The sequence below is a fragment of the Callospermophilus lateralis genome, unplaced genomic scaffold, assembly GCF_048772815.1.
Source record: "Callospermophilus lateralis isolate mCalLat2 unplaced genomic scaffold, mCalLat2.hap1 Scaffold_63, whole genome shotgun sequence".
NCBI classification, from domain to species: domain Eukaryota; kingdom Metazoa; phylum Chordata; class Mammalia; order Rodentia; family Sciuridae; genus Callospermophilus; species Callospermophilus lateralis.
In genome coordinates this window covers 14,441,985-14,468,110 of record NW_027514713.1, presented here as the reverse complement: position 1 = coordinate 14,468,110, position 26,126 = coordinate 14,441,985, and the positions used below count along the sequence as shown (strand labels likewise).

The window sequence follows — 26,126 nt, the reverse complement described above, 5'->3', positions numbered from 1 at the left end:
GGGGGGTGGGGTCGAGGGGTGGATGTTAGTCCTTAATTCTGCCTCTTTCCCTTTAAGAGGAGTTGCTTTATTCAGTAATAACGTTATTTCAAATACCAAATGGTCTGCAACAACACCTCAAAAAAAGCCCAGGCCCTCCCGAAGGTGTCTGCTGGAAGAGAGCAGAATTGAATAAGTTCATAAGCAACAGGCACCTTCCAGACACAGGAAGAAGGGCAGACAGAGAGGAAGCCATGCTCTATAGGCCCAGACACAGCCCTCGCGTCCTCCTTGCGTTGCCATGGCAACACAGCATCGGGCGGGCCCGGATTGGCCGGGCCCAGCGCGCGGGGCCTGCTGGGAGAGCATGTCCCCGCCACAGCTTGGCCGGTTTGAACTTGGCGGACCAGATGCGGGCTGTGTGGCCGTGGAGTGTTGCTTCTTCCCCTCCCGGCATCCTGTTCTCTGCGGACTGTAGTTCCCAGTCTGAGGCCTCCGTGGCCTCCTTCTCCGTCATCATGACGGGTCCCTGGAGGCAGAGGCTGGGGGCGGTGGCGACGTCTATCTGTTGGTCGCCGCTGCCTCAGAGCTGCAGCAATTCCACCATGTCACTGTTGTCTCCCCTCGGCCACCAGAGCTTTTTGTTTGACGATGAACATGGTGATGGAGAGGATGAGGAAGATGTGGAGGAAGATGTCCATGACGTAGAGGCCGAGGTGTTGAGCCTGAGAGGAACGGAGTTACCAGGGCGCGCCAGGTAAACCTGAGGCTGCCCGACCGATACCACCGGTCCCAAGGTTCCTTGGACCCTTCAAAGTACCTTCAGCAAACCAAAACAATCTCCTGTCTTCCACCTTAGAGGCTGAGCAGGCGCCTGCATCCTTAAATGCAGCCCTTTCTGCAGAGAGTCCTGGGCCATTTCTTGAAGATGACATGTTTTCTGATTCTTAGCCCTTTAACTGCTGCTATCTCAATTTCCTTAAAAATGACCCGTATATAGTCTCGAACACAGAAAACTGCTTCTATTTCAGGAGTTTTACAAATCCTCAGAAATCCAGATGGTGAACTGAAGAACTCTTGTCCATAATCTTACTTCCAAAATGTGTTTTATGTAGTAGGTTATAATAGTGTAAAGAGCTGAAGCACAGAGATTAGTCCACGACAGCATGCAGAGGCAGGGTTGTGTCTGATCTGAGGACGAACTTTCAGTGGAATAGTTATTGTTGTATCAAAGAATATTTGAAGCAAAGGGATTATTAAAAACCATCTTAATGTTTATTTCTACAGTGATTCAGTCAGCAAACATCTATGTTTTGCCACATATTAGTTTAGGTACTGGGGACCATAAATAAAATATACTAGATTTTATTAAATTAAAGCCCAGCTCGGTCCACTCATTTTACATGTGATAAAACTGCATCACAGAACACAAATAAAAAGTCTGACTCAAAGGCATACACCAATTTATTAGCAGACCTGGGCCTAATAGTGAGGTAAACCGATCAGGTTCCCTCTTATACAGGATGACTATTTTAGGGTGTATAGAAATAGAAGCAAAAGGCCTATCACTGTAATAATGTAGGTCTATTTTGGGGTAAACGTCATCTTCAGAAGCCAATTTACAAGTTTCTGATCATCAAACTATATAAGGAACAATACAGGAAATATAAAAAATGCAGACCAGAGAACCCATACTTTATGTGTAAGTGACAAGTTGGCCCCTCTCTGTATAAGGAATGAATGAATGGAATGTGGAACCATCTGAAATGACCCATACATGGTTACAAAAGTTACTCTTTTAAAGATGAGAGGTATGTTGGTGGAAATGGAAACTAGGAAGAGTAACCATGCATGCTGTCCAGGCTGATTGAAAAAACAAGAAAGAGGCCATCTCATATTAACCCTATAGATTCAGTGGTAAGAGTTAGGGTTTTAGGAGACCATTTTCATCTATGTTTTATAGGGATTCTTTAGGACTTAGTGGGTATTAGATATTTTTAAAATGAATTTTAAAGATGTGTGAAATACCTTCTGAACATAATTAACAGGACTAAACAAGGTGGACATAGTTTATCAGCCTGAGGAATAAATGACCATGAAAAACTGCAGCTCAACTACTAAGACCCTGCATTAGCTTCCACAAGCCAAAATGCTAATCAAATGGAACCTGTCAAGGGAGGAGCCAGACCTATCTATGTCTCACTCAAAGCCTGAATGAGCTAATAGGGCTAAGGCTGCCTAAGCACATTTCATTCCCCATGAGTCAAAAGAATACTGAGGATGTGGGTCTAGAAAGATTGCAGAATTTGTTAGATCTTGTGTGAGGCAAGTGTTAAATTTTTATTAGGTACTCAATAAATGTGTGTTGAATGAATTCCTGTTTCTCCTTCCTGGAGAATAGTTAGATACCATGATTATTTTCAAATGGTTCAGTAACACTAGCACTTCTTTTAGAAGATGACTGTGTTCCTTTAGTTGTTGTTCTGGATAGCTTGTATGGGATGAGATGAAGGAAGGCAGCCTGAGTCATAGCCCAGCCATTGTTTTGGGCTATCAGCATCCTCTGTAGAGTACAGAGAAACCAAGAGCTCTGGGATTTTATGCCTCTCTCTGTCCCTTACTAGCTACATCTGATTGTGGCATACTAGTAGAGTAAGGCTTCTTTGAGATAGACTCAGGCATTGGCTGCACATATCTTTGTTCTCAGATTTGTGTGTGTGCTGGGCCTCATACATGCCAGGCAAGCATTATGCCGCTCAGTCACACCCCAGTCCCTCAAGATAATTTTCAGTACAAGTAGATTTATGCTTAAAAGATGGATTAACCTTCAAGTGTATTGGCTGAGATTGAGAAGATAATAAAAGATGACCTCAAGACAAGATGATGAAAAGTATTTTTCTGGAGTCTTTTATAATATGCTTTGGGCCTACTGCTTATCTATTTAGTTCTTTTCTGTATTTCATATAACTATAGTTAGGAAAGTTATGCCTTAATAAGTTTCTTCTCATAAATAGCTAATTATGAAGCCTTTCTTTATTATGAGTATATCTGTAGTTTATATGCTATACATTTTGAACACGTTTGCTAAAAATGTTAAGGCAGGCAGTATTTAAAGTGTTATCTAAAAAAACTGATTTGACTTATTTCTTCTTTCAACAGTGTTTCATATTCTAGACCCTCAGTCAAGACATATTTGGTTTTCTTCTTTCCTTTTTTTTTCCAGTCCTGGGGATTAAATCCAAGGTGCTTTAATCTACAGCCTACTAATCTACAGCCTCCTACATTGCTGGGATTACAGGTATATGCTATCACAACCAGCCATGTTCTTATTTATTTATTTATTTATTTATTCATTCATTCATTCATTCATGTACTTTTCTTTAAGGAACTCATGGCCTGTGGCAGAGGGAGACCAGTGACAGGAAGCCCAAGGCAGTTAATCCAGAAGTTTTTAGAAAGTTTCCCAGACAATATAGTATCAGAATAAAATCTTGAAGGAAGAATAGGAGTTAGTTATAGTAATAATTATAATAAATGGCATAGCATGTATTTACTGAGGGCCCAGAACTATACTAAGTGCTTTGCTTCTTCATGCAGCTACTACTGTCATCTCCATTTTACAGATGGGATCTCTTTTTCAGAGAAATTTGAATATGTGCAGAAGCTAGGAAGAAGCATATAGAGATTTTATCCCCAGGCTGTTTTACTCATGAAAGTAAGCTCTTAATCTGGCCATATGTGAAGGTAGAGGAAAGGCATTTCGGTTTTAGGCAAAAGCTGAAGAGCACAATACCATAGTGCATTTACCAACCCACAGAAGTTCAACATGACTGAAATGTAGAGTCTGTATCACCCATTTATGAAAAGAAAGGAAGGAGTCAATTTATGGATGTCAGGCTAAGGAGTTTGGATTTCATCCTGTGCGCAAATGGGCCCTGAAGAACTTTGAGATGAGAAGTTATATGATAAAGGGATGCATTGGTAGGGGCAAATCTGGCAACAGGTTTAGAGAATGATTTAAAAGGGAAGGCTAGATACTGTTTATGTTTGGAGTGTTTGAAAGTTTTGAGAAGAGAATCACTTGAGAAAATTGAAGGATGTAGAATTGATATGACTAGTGATTGTATGGGCATGAGGGTAGGGGGAATCAGACATGGAGGGGTAGTGGGTGGAGTCAGATCTGGATTTCTGGATTAGGTAACTGGCTGGATGGTGGTAACATTCACTTAGGGTTATAAGAGGAGTAAAATTTTTCTTAGTGGGGAAGAAAGAGGGGGGTGGATGATGGAAAATGCTTAGATTTTTTTTTTCAATTGACTGAGTTCAATATCATGGAGCTGTCTATAAAATTGTTGGAAATAAGTCTGGAACTTAAGATAGAGATCTGGCCCAGAATAGCTGATCCAGATATCACCAGCATATAGTGATAGTTGAAGCTGAGAACAGATGAGGTCATAATGCAACACTGAAGAGGAAAGATGTGCCTAAGAAATAATATATTAACAATGTCTCTTTTCCACTTAGAATACAAGTTCTGAAAAGACATGAATGGATGATTAAATAACATAACCCCCCGAAAAAAATTAGGGAAACTGAATCTATGAGGTAGAAAAAGTGGTACAAAGCAGTTGTGAGGCAATTGTTTGTTAGAAGGAACAATGTTGAAGATACACATACCTGAGTCTATATAATAAACTTGCCCCTGGAGCTATGTTGGGTACTGAACAACCTTCCTATCCATGAGTACTGATTGTTAAGTTTTCCATAAGTTTTGTGAGGCTTATGTATCCAGCCAAATCCTTCTGTTCTTTATTTACTCATATAGTTAATTTTCTTTATACCCAGAAGAGTCAGACTGACAGAAGGTACAAAGTGGAGATGAAGACAATGATAAGAAATAACCATATTGAAGAGTCTTGTATACTCTAAGAACTGGCAAAAGGTCATCAAACAAAATATTAAATGTTGAAGGAGAGAAGGGCCACAGCAGTAGTGGGTGTAGCTCAGTTGGTACAGAGTATACTTAACATGAATGAGGCTCTGGCTTCGATTCCCAGCACTGAAAAAGAGAAGAGTATATTTTTTTCCTATAGCTTTCTATTTCAAAATAATTTCAAATTTAAAGAAAAAGAATATAAAAAACTTTTGTTCATCCTTTACCCAGAATTCCTAATTATTAAATTATTTGCTTTTAATCATTCTCTCAGTATATATGTACACATTACTTTTTTCTGTGCTATATAATGGAGGGAAAGGGAAAGGTCTGCCCCAGGATCTGATTAACGTTATGTGTATATGTGTGTATGTGGTAGTGGAGCCATAGATATAGTTCAGGGGCATGTCCAAGGCCCTGGGTTCAATGCCTGGTAAAACACACACACCTACAAAAGATTATGTGTACTAGCAGTAATTAGTGATTACTTGTATAGATAGAATTTTTAGGAATAAAAAAATAAAATTTTAGAAATAAATCATTTCCTCAAGTGACCTTGAGGCACATAGGTTGGGCTCAAGTTATTCCATTGGGTTTTTAAATAATTTGGTTTTTGAAGGGTGTGGCATAACTAAATGAGTAAAGTAATTCAAAATTAGATTTCCTTTTCCTGATTTTTCATATTTTTGCTTTATATAATTGATTCATATGTTTTTAAAATAACAGTATTGAAAATATGTTGTTAGATTTTGTTTTCATTGTATAGTTAAATGATTTTTGACTAGAAAGAGAAGTATTTCGTGTACAAGTTCTACAGTATCCTTTCTTTCATAGCAGTAAAGTTGAATCAGAAGATAACCAAGAAGAACAGAAACAGGTCCACTTAGGAGAAAGCAGCCTGACACCATGGGAGGTGTGGTTTGTTGGCAAAGAAAAAGAAGAACATGACCATCTGAAACAGAAAGCTCTAGAGGTACAACTAGACAGTATTCTTTCTATATGACAATGAGCTCAAAGAGTAGAGTTGCTGTTGTAAATTAAAATGTTAATCTTATTGTTTCTGAAAACAATGTGTGTGCATTTGTTTGTCTTTGTTTACTATATCAATTTTAATAAATCTAATTATAGAAGCAGTATAATCATTAGAAGAACATTTAGAAAATATAGCTAAATATAATTTAAAAAATGAAAAGCTCTTTTAATTTCACCACCTAATAATAATCTTTGTTAAAAATATGGAATATAGCCTTCTAGACTTTCTTCTATGTAAGTTTTTAAAAAATAATCACAGTCCTCTTAAGTATCCAAGAGGTTTGGTTCCAGGACTTTCTTGGGTTCCAAAATACTCAATGCTCAAGTCTTTCTATATAAAGGCATTTAATGTATATATCTCCCCATCTACTTTTAATCTTTTCTAATTACTTATATCGCCTAATACAATGTGAACACTACCTAAGTAGTTATTATACTGAATTGCTCACAGCATAATGACAAGAAAACAATGTGTCCCTGCTCAGTATAGGCACAATTTTTTTGGCATATTTTCGATCTATGCTTGATTAAATTGATGGTTGCAGAACCCATGGATACAGAGGGCTGATTATATGTACAAATGTATATCTAGAGAGACATACAATAGAATTTTGCTCTTAGGTAAATTCAACTATATACTCAGGAAAAGTTCTAAGAAAGAAGAGAAAAATTGAAATAGAGACAGGAATCTATTCTACCTACCAAAGAGCATGCGCCCTGGCAAGTAAATAGATTTGTATAATTTGCCATCACCTAAGCTCCCTATCCAGACTCACTATCTGATTTCTTTTCATCACAGAAATGGTGAAAGATACTTCTTATTTTCAATGAAATAGTTTCAATCTTTTTCAATCTGTTTTTTTGCCTGTTATATTATTAATATATGTCCATGTCATTTTTTTTTTTTTTTGTATTTTTTGGAGCTGCATTGGGGATCTAACCCAAGGCTTTGTTCTTGCTAGGAAAACATGTTACCACTGAGCTATAACCCAGCCCTCATTAAATATTTTTCAACATCACTTTAAAATGATTGCTTATTATTGGCTGGGGATATAGCTCATTTGGTATAGTGCTTGTCTCTCATGCACAATGCTCTGGATTCAATCCCTAGCACCACAAAAAAAGAAAAGAAAACAAAAGAAAAAGATTGCTTATTATTAAAGTATATTTAAAATGTATTAATGTATATTAAAATATAGTAAACTGGTACACTATGGTTGGATATTTTAGTTTATTCTAGTCTGTTAGTAACCATGTTATTATAAAAAATCATGGGAACTAAAGCTTTGCACTTTCTTTGCCCTTTATGATCTTCCTTGAAATTTTTCATATTGGTTTCGAAACTAGTTGTTATTTTTGTGATAAGTTTATACCAGGTAGGCAATCATCTGTTTAGGAGACTTGGAATGATTCAAATGATTGTGTAAATTAGTATATTCTGGCATTTCCCTTTTACATGATACTTTGTATTCTAGAATATAAATTTATTCCTGGAAATGTACACTGTGAGAGTAGTATTTATTTCCTCTTAGCAGGCACAGGGCTTGAAAAAGACTTTGTGGTTTGGTTTCAGCCAGGCTTAATAAAAGCTCTAGTTCTAGTCTTTTTACTTGCTGGGTGATCTTAGTCAATTTATTTAGATTTTATACTTCAGTTTCCCCATCTGGATAGGTGGAAAAAATAGTACCTGTCATAGGATTTTTGTGAGGATTAAATGAAACAAACTATAAAGATGGCTGATTTTGTTTTTTATTGGTATTGGCATTTCTATCATTGCTAGTGATAGCCTTTGGAGAAGATTTTTTTAAATTTGTTTTCAGAATTAATGTTTATTTTTGAGACCCCAGTCTCTTCCCTTTACCTCAATGTTAGATTTTAACATTACTAGTTCTTTTAACATTACTAGTTCCAATGTTTAGTGTGGCTTTTATTTTTCCTGCTTCTTTTTTTTCTTGGACTGCTAGGGATCAAACCCAGAGACCTGCACATGCTAGGCAAGGGTTCTATCACTGTTCATCAGTTCTTGTGTAGTATTTTTGAAAAATATTTGTTCACGGTGAGAAACCTAATTTTTTCATGTTGAACATAAATATAAACCTATACATAGATGTATATACAAATATATTTTTAAAAAGTATCTTAATTTATTCAAAACATGGTATTCTTTTTTATGAAAGTCAATTTTAATCTGTTCAATTGATTTTAGACTCACAACTTGGAAAACACTGGTAGAGTAAGTTAGTGGAAAAGCACAGTTCATTTGCATTTTTCTAGCTACTATAGAAGTCACTTGTAAGAAGCATCACTATCAGTGAAAGGGGGAGAATAATATTTATCTCTTATTGTTATTTTGAGGTCTAAATGAATATCAGGATATGGCCTACTATATAGAAAGAATACAATACGAGTTAGTTATTACATATGCATGTAATAACTACTCTGAATATTTGTTTCAAGAACAGTATAAAATAATAACAGTATAAAATAATAAATATAAAGCTCTTACCACAACCATTAAGCATATAGCAGGGTATAATTATTTGTATGTATTAAAGCCTTTTCATGTTTTGAGTAATTTGACATTTCTTATGGCTACTTCATTAATTAACTTTGAAGAAATTTAAAATATTTTTGAATGAATCTTGCCTGTTAGTCATGCCAAGGAATCGTACCTATCAATCATAACATATGGATCATCTACTCAATGTTTTGTTAGCTTATTTTGAGCTATTATGGTCTTTATATTTTATTTCTTTTGAGTGAAAACTTTATTTAATTTTTTTTCTTTTAAAGAATACTGCTGAAAACTATTATAGCTTTCTGCAGAAATAATATTTAACTTCTGTCATCCAGAAAGTGTAAATTGGAGGTACTTCCATTGGAAGTAGGATCGGTTTGCTTTGCAGGATATATGAGGGCATTTGGTGTTGGGGGACTGATGATATTGGTAGAAAACAATGCAGAATTAGAAGATGGCTTATCATCATAAACTTTAGCCAAAATCTATTTGGATTTTCATGCCTTTCTCTTTATTTCCTAAGTCATGCTTTCCCTTATTTTTCTGTCCTTATTTACTCTATTCCCTAATTTTCTTACAAACCATGTCATTAAAAGCACAGATTTTTGACCATAAGGAATGGTTTATTTCAGATCCTTATAAAAGCTAAGAAGCATGAAGGCAAGAGAAGTAACTTTGCCAAGGTTTCGGTTAGTGGCAGAGCTGGAACTGGTATTAAGTTCTTTAGATTTCCAATTTAAGTGCTTTTTATTAAGAAATATTTTAGAAATAAATAGATCAGACTTAGTATTTGCTTTTTGAACTTATTCTTGCTTTCTTATTTTCTTCCTTTAACATTTAAAGGAAATTTTTTTTCAGTACCACACAGAGGTACTTAACCACTGAATCACATCTCCAGTCCTTTTTTGTAGTTTATTAATAAACAGGGTCTCACTAAATTACTGGGGGCCTCACTAAGTTGCTGATTGCTTTGAACTAGTAATCCTCCTGCCTCAGCCTCTCAAGCTGCTGGAATTACTGGCAAGTGCCACAATGCCCCACTTAAAGAAAAACTTAAAGGACAGTTGAATCATTAAAAAGCTCATTTCATTCATGAATTTGATTTCAGTAACAGACATTTAAATTTGTTTTAGACATCTCTGTGAGATTGAGTTAAAAAATTGTTTTAACCCTTTATAGTTACCCTATTAAAAATGTTATTCATTTGTAATAATGTTGAAATGATAAACATGGTAAACACTAAAAATTAACATTGACATTATGCAAGCTAGCATATTGGTTTTGTAGGTTATTAAATATATTTACATTTTTATTATTTAAAATAATTCTTTATTTCTAAGTTCTCTGTGGTCTTTTGCTAATTCTAATTTTTAACATTTGACTTAACATTTTAATGTAATCTGTTCAAAATTATAAAAATTATTTATTTTGTGACTAGTCCAGGTACTTTTTTTCCTGTATATTTTAACCTGGTCACCACTTAATCTTCAGCTATTTAATTTATCAGCCCTTAAGGAAGGAATAGGGTAGGATATAGAGTTGGTGAAACTCAAAATTGTCAGTTTTGTTTTTGTTTTTGTTACCTTCAATAGTAAAAAATCATTTGAAAATAGGCAAAATGTATTGAAATAATGATGCATGTTTAGGACCCACTTTGGAGTTTGGTTTTCCATAACCAAATGTTTATTCTATGGGAAAATAGCTATAATCCTGTTGATATTCAGTGATGTACCAGAAGACCACGCAAGGGCTTTTGGAAAGAAGACTCCTGCTGTATCCTGGAGGAGGCCTGCCTCAGTGGTGAAGATGGAGCCATTCAGCATGGGAAATTCTAAGAGGAGCTAGCCTTGGAAGAGAGAGTAGTGTATGAGAATGTGATGTATATTCTGGGTAGGCAAATACTTAAATAGACATTATAAGAATACAGTACTATTCAGGTCAGTGGTAGCATTTTCTAGGTAATTTTGGATCTTTTCTTTATTATCACCTATATCAATATTAACTAAAATTTGGTATTCATAAAATAGTAATGCAACATCTTAATTTTCCCCCTTTTGAGTTACCTGGAGACTCTTAAAAAGTATATAAATATAATCAATTATGCTTTATCATACATTTAAACTTTTCTTTAAAAGAAAATTTAGAACTGGTTTGGAAAATTTCGAATGTATAGTTGTCAGATTTATATCTAGCCTTTTACTATATGTAAATTTATACACATGTATATACACATACATACACACATGCGTATCTGCACACCCACACACACTCTGTGTGTTTCTCCTTTTACTTGTTTTCACAAGTCCAGACTGTCTTCCCCTTATAGGGTATATTGTCGTAACCTTCTAGTCAATCTCCCTCAGAATAGTATTGATCATTTAAAACTCAGCCTTCAGTCTTAATAAGAGCTCTAAATCATCACTTTTGACTTTTATTCTTCATCATAGTGTTCAATTTACTGTCTTCAAAAAACCTCTTTCTATCTAAAGAGGAAATTAGTACCACACTTTAAATTAATCATCATCCCCACCCACATCTTTCACTTCTTTTAAAGTCATCTTCTCTCACTATTTTAAGCAACTGCTCATTTCTGACTATCCTGGTTCAAACCATTTCTCTTTGTCTTCCCTTTTCATTCTTTTCTCCAAACTCCTTTTTTTTATACCCAGTAACTCACAGTGTAGCACTTTATTCTTTGGTATATAGAGAAAAGATTAGATGAGAGACTTCTAAGATTTCATCTTTCTCTCTCTCTCTCTCTCTCTCTCTCTCTCTCTCTCTCTCTCTCTGTGTGTGTGTGTGTGTGTACACGCACAGTTCTTGTTAGATAAATAGCAGGCACTCAGAGTGTATTGAGTGAGTAATGAAGGAATAACAGCTATGAGGTAGTGAAGAATCCTATCAAGGTGGATATTTGTTTTGTGGGATATGGTATTTCAAAGTTTGAAGATTTTCTAAGTGAGATAGGGCAACTATTTTCTTTGCAGTGGAATTTTAAGATCAGAAGTCATGGTAAATAAGTATCTTTGGATTTAGTTATTCTAAAATGCAAAAAAAATATGTTCTTGGTGTAAAGTTTTATCTTCATTTAAAACCCTGGAATTAACCTGAGAGTTGGAAAATTGCCCATGGAGGTGTTTGGGGAGAAAGGAAAGATGGGAAGGAGAAAGGGGGACCAATGGAAGATTCATAAATGTATCTGATTATTAGTATCTAAGGAAGGAAGAAAACTAACCAGTAATTATGATTGTAGAGTCCTAGAGAAGTCTAGTTTGAACAGCTTTCTCAATTAATGCCATAATTTGGCCGATGAGTGACAGAGTGGTGGCATTCAACTTGTAGTTTTGTTTGGCCATACCTTTCACATTTTTTCTTCTGAGGAAATGCCCAGACGTGTAGATTCTGGTGACAGCAAGGCAGTTAAATAATCTGAGGTATGAATTTGGTTTTGTTTTATACCCCAGTAGCTATAAAATCTGTGAAGAAAATTCTGATTCTTTTTTTCTCTATGGAAAACTGAATACCTTCTTTACATTTCTTCTTTGGTGTAACTCTGAATTAAAATTTTAATTTAGGAATTACTTAATTCCTATTTTTATCTTCAGCAAGAAACTTGAAACTTTTTATAATTGTAAAAGAAAGTTGCAATTCTCTTGAGCTACTGCCAATAGCTTACAGTGGTGCCAAAATTTAATTGTGGGAAAGTTGATTTCAATGAGGATAAATTAGCTGAAATTTAGTCTAAGAAACTAGTGTTTTGCTGCCAAGCAATTATTTGCATTTCTAAAAAATGACTTATACTTTTTACCAATGCTTTCTTTCATTGTAGACTAGTTACTTAAGTAAGTTATTATCAGTAGTGGTATATATTGTATAATGGAAACTATATTCTTGTTTAATTTGGTTAAGCTCAGCCTTTTTAAAAATATGTGGTTTGGGAACTTCCCTTAAACATTGCCTTTTGTTTAAATGAAATCCACAGGAATTAAATCAACAACTAGAAAAAAGAAAAAATGGAATAACGTAAAAAAAGAAAGATAATTGCTGAAGAAAAGCACAAGGAATGGGTTCAGAAAAAGAATGAATAGGTAAAAAGGAATAAAATGCATACACATATCCTAACATCTCTTTTCAAAGTCTTTCTTCCAATTAGTCCTTAGCTAGGTTTTTCTTGTATTTCTCTTAGGTTCTTTCTTCTTTGAGGTTTTGCTTTTGTTTTTTACCCCTACCCTCATGAATATTTATCAAGTCTCTTGTCTTCTGCCCTTTGCCCTTTACTCTTCTTTTGTTTTTGGTACTAAGGATTGATCCCAGGCATGCTTTACCACTGAACTACATCTCTGCCATTTTTATTTTGTTTTGAAACAGGGTCTCACTAAGTTGCTGAGACTGTCTCTATCTTGCCATCCTCCTGCCTTAGTCCCCTTGAGTCACTGGGATTAAAGGCATGCACTACAGAGCCTGGATGCCCTCTAATTTTGTTCTTTTCTGTCCCTGTGAACTCTACTAGTGTCTGCCTACATTCAGCAATTCTAAATATTTTAAAAATATTTTTAGTTGTATATGGACACAATATCTTTAATGTATTTATTTATTTTTATGCGGTGCTGAAGATGGAACCCAGCACCTCACATGTGCTAGGCAAGTGCTCTACCACTGAGCTATAATGCCAGCCCCACCAAGTCTGAATCTTTAGACTTGAATTTTTTGAGTCTTGGATTTCTATCCATTAGATCAGCAGGCAACTCCAAATGTGTACACCTAAAAAAATACCTTTGCCCCATTCTTCTTCATAGACTTTTTCCTATTATTCCTTTATTTCTATTACTTCTACTGTGTCTTCAGCCATTTAATAATAATAATAATTCTGTTGCTCCAAAACATCCCTTCCTTTACTATATATAATTGCTGCTTCTATTTTATTTTCTGAATGGTCTCATTACTTCCTTCAACTTTATTGTTTGCTTCTCCACACTAGGATATAAGTTCTTATAAGATCAGGAATTTTGCTTCTTTTCTTCAGTTCTCCAACAGCTTATCCATTACCACACATTAGAGGTACCTGGGAATATTTGTTAAATGAATAAACCCTTCCTGTATGTCTCTGCCAGATTAAACTTTGCTGAATAGATCTGACTGTCATTCCTTGTCTATTTTTTTTTATGTTCCACACCTGTACTGTCTTCTGACTGAGATTTTAACAACTCTAGACTGACTGGTTAAAGAGTCTCCACTCTATTCCCTGAGCCAAAATAGCATTTCAGCCATGTCTACCATCTGTTTTCTCTTTATTCTATGCTGATTCTTTTTTTTTATTGGTTGTTCAAAACATTACAAAGCTCATGACATATCATCTTTCATACATTTGATTCAAGTGGGTGCTGATTCTTTTTACTGGGATTATTTAGGGAGCTCACACAAGATAATCACAGCCGCCCCCAATCTTCTTGGAGTATTAGTTTTACTGGAAATTTTTTGAGAGGAAAATGTTATATTTTTATAGTAAAGCAAACATAGGAATATAAAGAAGTAGACTGTAAGTTTTATTTTTATTTTATTTTTCAAAGTGTTCATGATTAAACCCAGGGCCTTGCATATACTAAGAGAACACTAAATTATTTTACATTATTTTTAAGATACAAATAAATTTCCTAGAAATCTTGAGCTTTTGACTGTACTGCCCAGGCCTCAAGAATATGTATTCTTGAGAAATTTTGAGAATTCTTATCTTCTTACTATTTTTCATTTCCTAATTTTTACATATGATATTTTATCAGGATGGAATCTCATCATATCCTCTGTTCTACTTTTCCATTTTTCATCTAACTCAGATTACTTCCTACATGCAGATTGGCTGTTCACATGTTAGAGATTCTTTCCTGTGAATCTTTGTTCAATTTATATTAACTTTATACCACTTATCATATGGTGCTTTGTATTTTCTGTACGTTTTATAAAAAAGAAAAAAAATGGTTGTTTTTGTAGTATGTACATCCCTTTGCTTTCCTTGTAATTTTAAGATCCTTAAGAACAAGAAAATTCTTTTTTATATTATTTTTTATCCATTACAAAGTTTATAATTCTTTGTATATAGTAAGCATTTGTTAATTGAATGAGTGAATGAATTTTCTTTTTTCTTTTTCTTTTTTGCAGTGCTGGGGATCAAACCTAGGGTTTCACTCATGCTGGGTTTTACCACTGAGGTATATTCCTATTCTCACTTTCAATTTTTGTTGTTATTATTATTATTATTACTATTACTTTTTAATTTATGGTGCTAATTGAACCCATTGCCTTAAGCATGTTAGGCTAGCATGCAGCCATTTAGCTATCCTTCATATCCCTACTTTCAATTTTAATACATTCTTATGTTGGATCACACATTAGAAATTTTTTTTAAAAAAGGTCTTTATTTTGTTTATTTATTTCTATATGGTGCTGAGGATCGAACCCAGTGCCTTACATGTACAAGGCAAGTGCTCCGCCACTGAGCCACTGCCCCATCCTGATACATTAGAAATTTTAAAATAACTGGGCATAGTGGCACATGCCTGTTGACTCCAACTACTTTAGAAGCTGAGATGGGAGAATCACAAAGTTGAGGCCAGTCTGGTGAATTTTCTGAGACCCTGACTCAAAATGAAATGAAAAAAGGTCTAAGTAAGTCCCATTTGTTGATTCTTGTTTTTAACTCTTGTGCTATGGGTGTCCTATTAAGGAATTTGGAGCCTGACCCCACAATATGTAGATCGGAGCCAACCTTTTCATCTATCAGACGCATAGTCTCTGATTTGATATCAAGGTCCTTGATCCATTTTGAGTTAACTTTTGTGCATGGCGAGAGGAGGGGATTCAGTTTCATTTTATTGCATATGGATTTCCAGTTTTCCCAGCACCATTTGTTGAAGATGCTATCTTTCCTCCATTGCATGCTTTTAGCCCCTTTATCGAATATAAGATAGTTGTAATTTTGTGGATTGGTTTCTGTGTCCTCTATTCTATACCATTGGTCCACCCGCCTGTTTTGGTACCAGTACCATGCTGTTTTTGTTACTATTGCTTTGTAGTACAGTTTGAAATCTGGTATCGCTACACCTCCTGATTCACACTTCCTGCTTAGAATTGCTTTTGCTATTCTGGGTCTTTTATTATTCCATATGAATTTCATGATTGCTTTATCTTTTCTACAAGAAATGCCGTTGGGATTTTGATTGGCATTGTATTGAACCTATAGAGAACTTTTGGTAATATTGCCATTTTGATGATGTTAGTTCTGCCTATCCATGAACAGGGTATATTTTTCCATCTTCTGAGATCTTCTTCTATTTCTCTCTTTAGGGTTCTGTAGTTTTCATTGTATAAATCTTTCACCTCTTTTGTTAGATTGATTCCCAAGTATTTTATTTTTTTTGAGGATATTGTGAATGGGGTAGATGTCCTCATTTCCAGTTCAGAAGATTTGTCGCTGATATACAGGAATGCCTTTGATTTATGCGTGTTGATTTTATATCCAGCCACTTTGCTGAATTCATTTATTAGCTCTAGTAGTTTCTTTGTAGACCCTTTTGTGTCTTCTAGGTATAGGATCATATCATCCGCAAATAGTGATAATTTAAGTTCTTCTTTTCCTATTTTTATGCCTTTAATTTCTTTTGTCTGCAGGGAAATGGATGGCACTAGAGCAGATTATGCTAAGTGAAGCTAGCCAATCCCTAAAAAACAAATGCCAAATGTCTTCTTTGATATAATGAGAGCAACCAAGAACAGAGCAGGGAGGAAGAGCAGGAGGAAAAGATTAACATTAAGCAGAGTCATGAAGTGGGAGGGAAAGGGAGAGAAAAGGGAAATTGCTTGGAAATGGAAGGAGACCCTCATTGTTATACAAAATTACATATAAGAGTTTGTGAGGGGAATGGGAAAAAAATAAGGAGAGAAATGAATTACAGTAGATGGGGTAGAGAGAGAAGATGGGAGGGGAGGGGAGGGGGAATAGTAGAGGATAGGAAAGGTGGCAGAATACAACAGTTACTATTATGGTATTATGTAAAAATGTGGATGTGTAACCGATGTGATTCTGAAATCTTTGTAATGTTTTGAATAACCAATAAAAAAAAAAAGAAAAAAGGTCTAGGGTAGGGTGTAGCTCTGTGATAGACTGCTTATCTAGCATGCACAAGGGCTTGAGTGGAATCCCTAATACTGCCCCCCAACCCCCATTTAAAAAAATACTTTGATATCACTTTGTTTTATATTGTGATTTTGTATGTTTTGAATTGATTTTATTATTAAAATATAACTATGAATTTAGATAAATGCTCAAATTATAGGACAAAGTTTTAAATTTTTAATTATAGTTTTTGTCCTTACCTATTGTTGAATCTGATGCCAAGTGATATTATAATGAGCATCAAATAATTTCAGTAAGTTGAAGATAACATAATCTTCATCATTCAGGCATTAGAAGAAGGAAATTTGGTTAGAGAGGTGTCTGTGTGTACGTGTGTGTGTATTATAACCATAAAAGTATTTGATTCTTACTTGGATTGTGTTTGTTTAGAAATCAATTACTATGGATTGTGTTTGTTTACTTCATACCCAAAAGAGTACTTTGAATAAATGTCACAATCAAAATAAGGCTATATGACCATTACAAAATTTTGGTTGACACCTTTTTGAAGTTTATATAAAAATAGTTATCCATGTATGGTGTGCTCTCTCCTCAAGAACCTTCTCTTATCTTCTAACTTCATTAAGCTAATTTTACCATGCCAATCAAACATAATTGTTGTTTTTTCTAAGAATGTAAGATGCTGCTGAGGGATATATGATATATATTCACTGTTTTAGTTAGTGGTAGTAAATCTAATCCAATTATTTTTGAGGAAAAAAATTCTTTTGGAGTAAGTGGCTTGCCATGATATAAATCACTAATTATTGAAAGCAAGATTCCATAAGGTAGGAAATGATTCAGAGATGAACCCTGAAAAATTAATTTACCTATTCTGCAGCATTCTTGTGCAAGTTAAAGAATAATTGATCCCTCCTTTTTTTTTTCTTAAAAACTATCAGATTTCTTATTCAGCCTTAGTTACATTTACCTGTATTTGTAAAGACTGTTCTCCTGATTCTTCTCTTCCTGTCTGGCATCTAGCTTTCTGTTTACATTTTATGGTGTGTGGTCTTCTGCTGCCTCCAGCTTCATTTTAGTTGTATCTTGGGCTGCTATTTTCTCTGAGTCATTTTCACTGTGTTTTATAAAAAAATCAGACAAAAGAATTCATGTATACATTAGTAAGTTTGCTTTCTTCTAATATGACTGTAAATTGTGAAATTCTTTTAAAACAAATATCTTATCTCATTGAGTACACTTAGTATTTGTGTTGCTATGCTAAATTATTTTCCAGATTAATGTTTTTTACACATTAATACAAATTTTGAAAAAGACCTCTACTTTCAATGTTTAAAAAGTTATTTAAAAATAAAATTGTTTTTAATTCTCAAAACACACTGATATTTTATTTGAAAGACGTAATTCAAATCAACAAGGTGTATGATTGATAACACTGGTATCAGTTTATCATTCATGCTTCAACAAGTGTTTACTTAGCTTTTTCTATGTGCCAAGTAGGCCCTATTAGAAGAATTAAAATAGAAAGTCAAAACTTTAAGTAGCCAGTTGTTCATTTCTTTTACTTGTAAGAAACAAAGGCTCTTTCAGGGCACCATTTTAGAAAAGGAAGATTAATTATTGTCCTCTGTGATATAGAACCAGTGTGCTAGAAAATCTGAAGCCACTTAATGGCTGACTGCTTTCTCATTAGCAGTGACTATTCTGACTGCCTGCTGTGCAATAAAATACACCTATTTTAAGTTTATGAGTTTGACAGATATACATACCTGTATAATTAATAAGCACCACAGTCAAGATAATACAACATTTTCATCACTCCGGAAAGTTCCCTTCACATCCAACCCCCATTCCCCTTCCCAGAGCCAGCCACAGCTCCAAATATCTTAGTAATCTTTCTATTCTGTATATAAGATTGTACATTCTATACTTTCTTAAAAGCAGAATGAAAGAATGTGTTGGACTTCTTTTGTTTTTAAAAATATCCTGATAGTTCATATATTGTTGATTCATTTTTATTGATGAGTAGTCTCCCATGGAATAGCACAAATTGTTTATCCATTCACTAGTTGATGGTCAGTGGATTGTTTTCCATTAGGAGATATTATGAATAAAATTCTATGACCATTTATATACAAGTCTTTTGTGGACATTTGTTTTCATTTGTTTTGGGTAAATGTTTAGGAGCTGAATTGCTGGGCTATATGGTAAGAATGTGTTTATGAGAAATTACCAAAGTATTTTCTCAGGTGCTTTACCAATTTATATTCCCATGACTATTTATGAAAGTTCCAAATATTTTACATCTTTGGCAAACCTTATAATGTCAGTCTTTCATTTTCATTCTTCCAGTGTGTGTATAGTATATGCCATTGTTTTAATTTTCATTTCCATGAGATCTAATGCTGTTTCACATCTTTTTATAAGCTCATTGTATTAGTCTTTCAGGGATGCCATAACCAAATACCACAGACTTTGGTGGTTTAAACAACAGAAATTTTCTCATATCCCAGTGTCTGCAGGTTTGGATTCTATTTAGGCCTCTGGCCTGCAGATGGCTTGTCTTCTGGCTTTTTCTCTGTGCACACATATCTTTGGTGTATTTTCCTCTTTAAAGGACTTCAGTCTTATTGGATTAAGACCTCATTTAAGTTTGATTTACCCTTGGAAGGTTTTATCTCCTCACACTGGGAGATAGTCCTTCAACATAGGAGGTGAAGGGACATAATTTAGTTTATTATACTTGTTGACCATGGTAGGTAGCATTATACAACTGAGCTACATTTGTTGTTAGCTTCTTTTTGATTTGTTTTGTGTCAGTTTAAGTCTTTTGCCCATTTTTTGAAGGGGTTATATGACTTCTTATTAAGATATAAGAATTTGTAAGAATTCACGGTTGAGTAAAACTTAGTGGCTGAGAGCATTCTTAGCAGGCTCTGGGTTCAGTCCTCAACAAGTCTCCTTTCTCCGTCAAAAGACATGTAGGAATTATTCTTTCTTTTCTTTCTTTCTTTCTTTTTCTTTTCTTTTTTTTTTTTTTTGAGATGGGGATCTTGGTGATATCACTTTTTTACCCCGGTTGACCTCAAATTCCTGGGTTTGTCAGGTGATCCTCTTGTCTGTGTCTCCCAAGTAGCTGGGAATATAGGTACATGTGACACTGGGTGAATTTTGTACATTTCTCTTCACTTTGTCTTTTCTTTTTTTAATGTGGTGCTGGGGATTGAACTCAGGGCCTCACTCAGGCTACTCTAGCACCTATCAATGAGCTAATCCCCAATCTTTGGATTCTTTATATATTCAGACCACAAGTCCAATGTCAGATAAATGCATTGCAAATATTTTCTCCCATTTAATTTTTTTTCTTTCTTTTTTTTTGCCAAGGACTAAATCCAGGGATGTTTAACTACTGAGTCACATCTCCAGCCAGTTTTTTTTTTAATTTTTTTTTTGTTTTGAGACAGTTTCTTACTAAGTTGCGTAGGAGGGCCTTGCTAAGTTGCTGAGGCTGACTTTGAAATTGAAATCCTCCTGCCTCAGTCTGCTGAGTCATTGTAATTACAGGTGTGTGCCACGACTCATGGCACATTTAATTTTTCTAAATACTATATTTTAAAGAGCAGAATGATCTTCCTTCCTTCCTTCCTTCCTTCCTTCCTTCCTTCCTTCCTTCCTTCCTTCCTTCCTTCCTTTCTTCCCTGGGGATTTAACCCATGTAGACTTTACCACTTAGATATATCCCCATCCTTTTTTTTTGAGACACAATCTTGCTAAATTGTGTAGGGCCTCCCTAAGTTGCTGAGGCTGGCCTTGAACTTGCGATCCTCCTGCTTCAGCCTCCCTATTCACTGGGATTATAGGGCACCTCTGTGACCAACTTAAAGAACACAAGTTTTAAATTTTGACAATATTCCATATTTCAGTTTTTTCTTTTATGGTTATGTTTTGTATGTCTTTATTTAAGAAACATTGTGTGATTCAAGAGTGTAAAATATTTATTGTTTTCTTCTAGAAGTTATAACTTCAGCTTTACCTGTATGTTTATTTTTAGTTCATTTTAATATCTGGTTGAGTTAAAAGTTGGGGTTCATTCATTTGCATACATATATTCAATTGTTCCACTGTTAATTGAATAGATAATCCTTTCCCTCTCAAATTACCTTGGCACTTTGTTTAAAATCAATAGAACACACACACACACACACACACACACACACACACACACACATAGATCTATTTCTGAATTCTATTCTCTTCTATTGATTTATATCCTGTGTCAGCAGTAATAAATTGTTACTACAGCTCTATAATTATTGAACTTATAGTTTTTTAAAAATAGATATATAAATCAACTTTTATCTTCTTTTCCAAACTTATTTTAGTTCCTTTGCACCTTTCTATATGTAATTCAGCATCTGATTATCAGATTTGCTAATTATTCCTGCTTGAATATTGCCTGGCACTATTGGGATTTTGTTAAATGTGTAGATCATTTTGGAGAAAATGGCTCTTAGTAATATCAAATTTAAAATGTATGAATATGTTTTTCTTTCCATTTATTTGTCTTATTTCTCATCAGTTTTACTTAGTTTTTAATGATGGTATTATGCATCATTTGTTATATGTATTTCTAATTATTTCACATTTTGGGCTATAGAGCAGTTATCTTGCCTTGTTTCTGATATTATCTTGTAACATAAAATTAATTTGTGTAGTCATTTGTATTATTTCTTTCTTAAGTGTACATTGCAAACTACCAATGAAGCTATCAGAAGCTAGAGTACTTTGTGGTAAATTTTTAAATTTTGAATTTTTTATAATAAATGGATATCCAGATACTATTTCTTCTTGAATTAATTTTGAGAAGTAGTATGTTTTAAGAAGTTTTGACATTTCACTTTGGTTTAAATTTTTTGGCATAACATTATTTTTAGCATTCCTCCATTTTGAAGTCTTTGTCGTCTATTGTGATCTACTACTTACTGTGTGATCTTAGACAAATTACTTACCTTCTTGTGCCTTCCTTTCCTCCTTTGTAAATAGGATAATAATAGTACCTAACTCATACTGGGAGTGTCAGAATTAACTGATGGTCCATATGTATAATAAAGTACATAGAATAGTGTGAGGTATAGATACCAATGAAGTGTTAGTTTCTGTCATTGAAAACATTGTAGGGACTGGATGATTTCTTGCTGGTGAGGTTAGGCAGGAGAGTCATAAATCACACAAATTAAGAGAGATATATTCCAAGACCATTTTCAGTTTGTAGATTTTCTGTCAGTGAGGAGTAATTAAAACCCATTATTGTTCCATTGGCTATTGAGGTTTTGTTATGAAAAGATTCCTTTTCACAGCTAGAAAGAAATATATCAACTTGAGGAATGGTGCAAGCCCTGATTTTCAAGACTTGCTTGTGCTGTTCAGCACTGAACAGGACATATATTGTATGTAACTGATGTTTATTAATTGGGTGTTAATTTATATTACAGTATTTTACAAGATACTTTCAGGGAAGGAATTTCTCTTTTGGGATCATCTTTCTTTGCTCCATGAAAACTGATATGTATATATATATTTGTATTCCATATTCCTTTCATACCTTTCAGGTTAATTTCTAAAACTTTGATAAAGAGAACTCTCCATGTCATTATTTATTTAAAAGTTAACTACAGTTGGTAGGTTATCATTTGAGTAAGGAGAAGAAAATCATTGAGTTATATTCTATGTCAAAAATTATTATTATTTTTTTCTGAAAAGTGCCAGATCTTAAACATCTCAGGTTTTCTGCCCATGCAGTCTCTATGGCAACTATTCAACTTTGCTATTGTAGAATAAAAGAAACCATATGCAAATGTATAAGCAAAATTAGTTGGCCATACTTATATAAAATGTTGTTTATAAATACAGATAGCCTGTGGGCCGAATTTGACATTCCGCCTTGTTTGCAAACCTCTGATCTATATAAAACAGTATACCTAAATATTTGCCCAATTATGTCCTTATATGCAATCTTCAGCAGGCATTATTCATTTGAATTCTATAACACACTTTTGGTGAATACTTATCCATGTATTTGTATTGACAAATTGTCTATCTAGGAAATGTTTATATACATGAGGATAAACATCCATTAAAAATACTAGGATTCAGCAGTCTAACAGATAGTGATATTTATTCACTAATTTATTTAAAGAATCTTTATTGAGCACCTGTTATTTACTAAGTACTATCCCAGTTGCAGGTATATGTTGGTGAGCAAGATCTTTGTCAGTGTCCTAATGGAACTTACAGCCAAGCAGTAACTACCTGTTATTGACATTGAACAGGTAATTGCAGTATGTTATATATTCTCATAAACCACATTGTGCCAACCACTGTTACACCACTTATTTTAAGAATAATAGAAGTTTAGAAAATTATTGCATATAACAATCCTTCCTTATGTGAGAATAATTACAGGTATTTCAATTAAAATTTCTATTTTTATTTAAGAAAAGGAAAGAAAGAGAACAAAAAATGAATAAAGAAATGGAGGAGAAAGCAGCAAAAGAACTAGAGAAAGAACATTTGCAAGAAAAAGCAAAAGAAAAATATCAAGAATGGTTAAAGAAAAAAAATTGCTGAAGAATGTGAAAAGAAGAAGAAAGAAAAGGTATTTTTATTAAAGTAGCCAGTTAGAATATATGTTTTTGGTGTTCATAGGTGCCAACTATATTTTAGAAAAAAGTATATGATTAGAAAATTGACCGTATCATAGCATAAAGATATGAAACTATCCTTACTTATATTATGCTGTCTTTAAGCTTCAAAATGAATATGTATTTTTGGTTTCCTTACATTGAGTAATTTCAATAAGCCTATACATTTTTCAGTCATATTCAAAATTGTTGTTAGTTGTTTTAAATATTTTTTCAATGTACTTTTATCTAGTCATATTACTGTATAATAAATTACTTTAAAAAGAAAGTGGATTCCTTTCTTTTTCTTGGGTTTGATATCTTATTGTTTAGAGGAAGATGCATTAATATCACATCCCTGATTATGTTCAATTTTACTCTCAAATTATAGAAATATAATTCAATATTGTGGCCAGTAAGCCATCGAGAGAGGAAAGAACTGGGAGAAAAGACTCAGTAAAATTTGAATGGAAAGTTTAGTTATAGAATATCCTTGGGAATGCTTTGGTCCTGTCATTTTAAGGAAAAAGAAAAACAACAGCAAGCTAAATTACAAGAGAAAAAGGAAATAGCAGATAAAAGTTTAAGGAATGGTTGGAAAATGCAAAAGGTAAACGTTGTCCAGCTGTAAAGAGCTATGGGTATGCCAATGGAAAACTTACAGGTTAGTTTTAATGTTATGTGGCTTACATAAGTATGGTTTGCAAAAGCAAATTTTATACATTTTGTTTCTTTTTCACAGAAATAGAAACTTATAAAATTTATTTTTCTTTCAAATTACTATCTTTTAGAAAATTATACTATGTTGGTAGGAATTTATTCATTCTGCATAAATGATATATAAAAGTAATGGTTGTAGAACTGCAAACTTACACTTTTAATCAATGATTTCTAACATTTGGAAATAAGTTAAATTCTCAGGAATGGAATTGTAGTTCAGTCACAGAGCAGGTCCTTAGCATGCATACAGCCCTGGGTTCAATTACTAACATCCCTGGTAGTGCTCTTACATTCTTGGATGAAAAAGCCTTACTGAGGATGTTTTTAATGGTTCATCTTGCCTACCCTTTTTCTAACCTTCTCTAAGGTAGAGCTTCCAGTGTCTTTGGCACATTATTTTTACAGGGTAGGATATAGATAGCACATGATCAAACAGAACCAATTGGCCTTTAGGCTTGGTCTGATGATAAATGGCATTGCATATTTTTCGTTGTGCTTTATGTTGAAAGTTCATACCTTGATGACAGCTGCCTTCACTTGTTTAAATGATTTATTATTAAAAATACTCCCATTCTGTTTTGTTCACACAATGGAACATATTCCAGACTTTGTTTTGACCATCTTGGTGAAGTGTGTGTTGACATATTATGCAGTCAAAGTTGGCTGCCAGGGTCTGAAAGACACATTCCTGCTGTCAGGATTAGGCCTCTCTTATATGTCATAGAGGTCATCCATTATACCCATTAATCCATTTTAGCTACTGAGGATGGCTTCTTCATTCTCCTTCTCCTCCTCCTCTTACCCCCACCTTCCTCCCTGCCACCCTCCCTTTCTATCTTTCTTTCTTGCTTAAAAAAAGGGCAATAAGCAGTGATTTTAACCTAATGATTAGATAGTAAAGCTAAGACTTTAGGTGGGAATATACATATTGACTAGAAATTAATTGCTAAAACAATGGACTATTTTATTAAATTACTTTGCTTTTTAAATGAGTTTAATTCTTTTTTGTTTTATTGGTTCTCTTTAGTTATACATGACTGTAGAATTCATTTTGATATAACTAAACAAATATGGGACATACCATTCTTATGGATGTACACGATGGTTCAATTATATACATCATATGAGCATTATTTTAAATTCATTTCACTCTATTCTTTTCCTATGCCCATCCCTTCCCTTCATTCTAATAAGCATCATATTTGTCTGCATGCTGTACTTCCCTTAAGTCTTTATTCTTTATCCTATCATTTTTATCAATTATGAAATAAAGGAATTTGTGTGTCTATAATGACCAAAGGATTTAAACATAATTTACAGAATGTTCTTCCTTGACATAGTTATTATTGTCAGGCATCACAATTTTTAAACAGTATGTTCATCAAAAGATGCTCTCTAATTAGTACTAAAATTGTACTGATTCTGTGAAATCTTATTAACTTGAATAACAATAAATCAAAATTCTTTTGTTCTAAAAAAATCTTGATTCACTTTAACTGTATAAGCAAAATAATTTTTTTCTGTAAATTTTAGTCTCTGACAAGGGGAAACTAGTTCACAAATAAGTCATTTCCTAGACAGGTTTAAGAAAATGAAGGTTTTATTCAATTTTATGGTTCTGAAATTAATTCCATATTAAAAACTTTGCAGGTATTATTATTTGCATAGATTTTAACAATATTATTTGGGTTCTCAGCATTAATTTTTGTATATGTTTTAAATATTTGTTGGCTTCTCAGAATTATCTTTTACTACATTGCTATATTAGAAAGTGTTAGGTTTTTAAAAGTATTCAGATTAGATTGGCGTGTCAGTGATAGTTAGCCTTTTTGACAGTTTAACATTTTCTAGGAATTTTAAAATATGTAGTTGTTCTCAAGAAGTTTAGTTGTTTTGTTTTGTTCTGATTTTTCAATGATTGTAGGTTTTTACAGTGGAACTTCCTATCCAGAACCAGCCTTTTGTAATTCAATTCCATGGAAACCAATTCATATGCCACCTCCCAAAGAAGCTAAGGATCTATCAGGAAAGAAGAATAAAAGACCTGTGATAGGTTAGCCACACAGGTCATCTCTGGTAATTCATAAAGCCAGAAGCAATCTCTGCCTTGGAACACTGTGCAAAATGGAAAGATAG

General features: G+C 33.9%; 1 pseudogene; it reads left to right on the top strand.

The window, feature by feature from the left end:
• Window positions 1–497: 497 nt before the first annotated feature.
• LOC143389666 (coiled-coil domain-containing protein 34-like) lies at window positions 498–26,126 on the top strand (annotated as a pseudogene).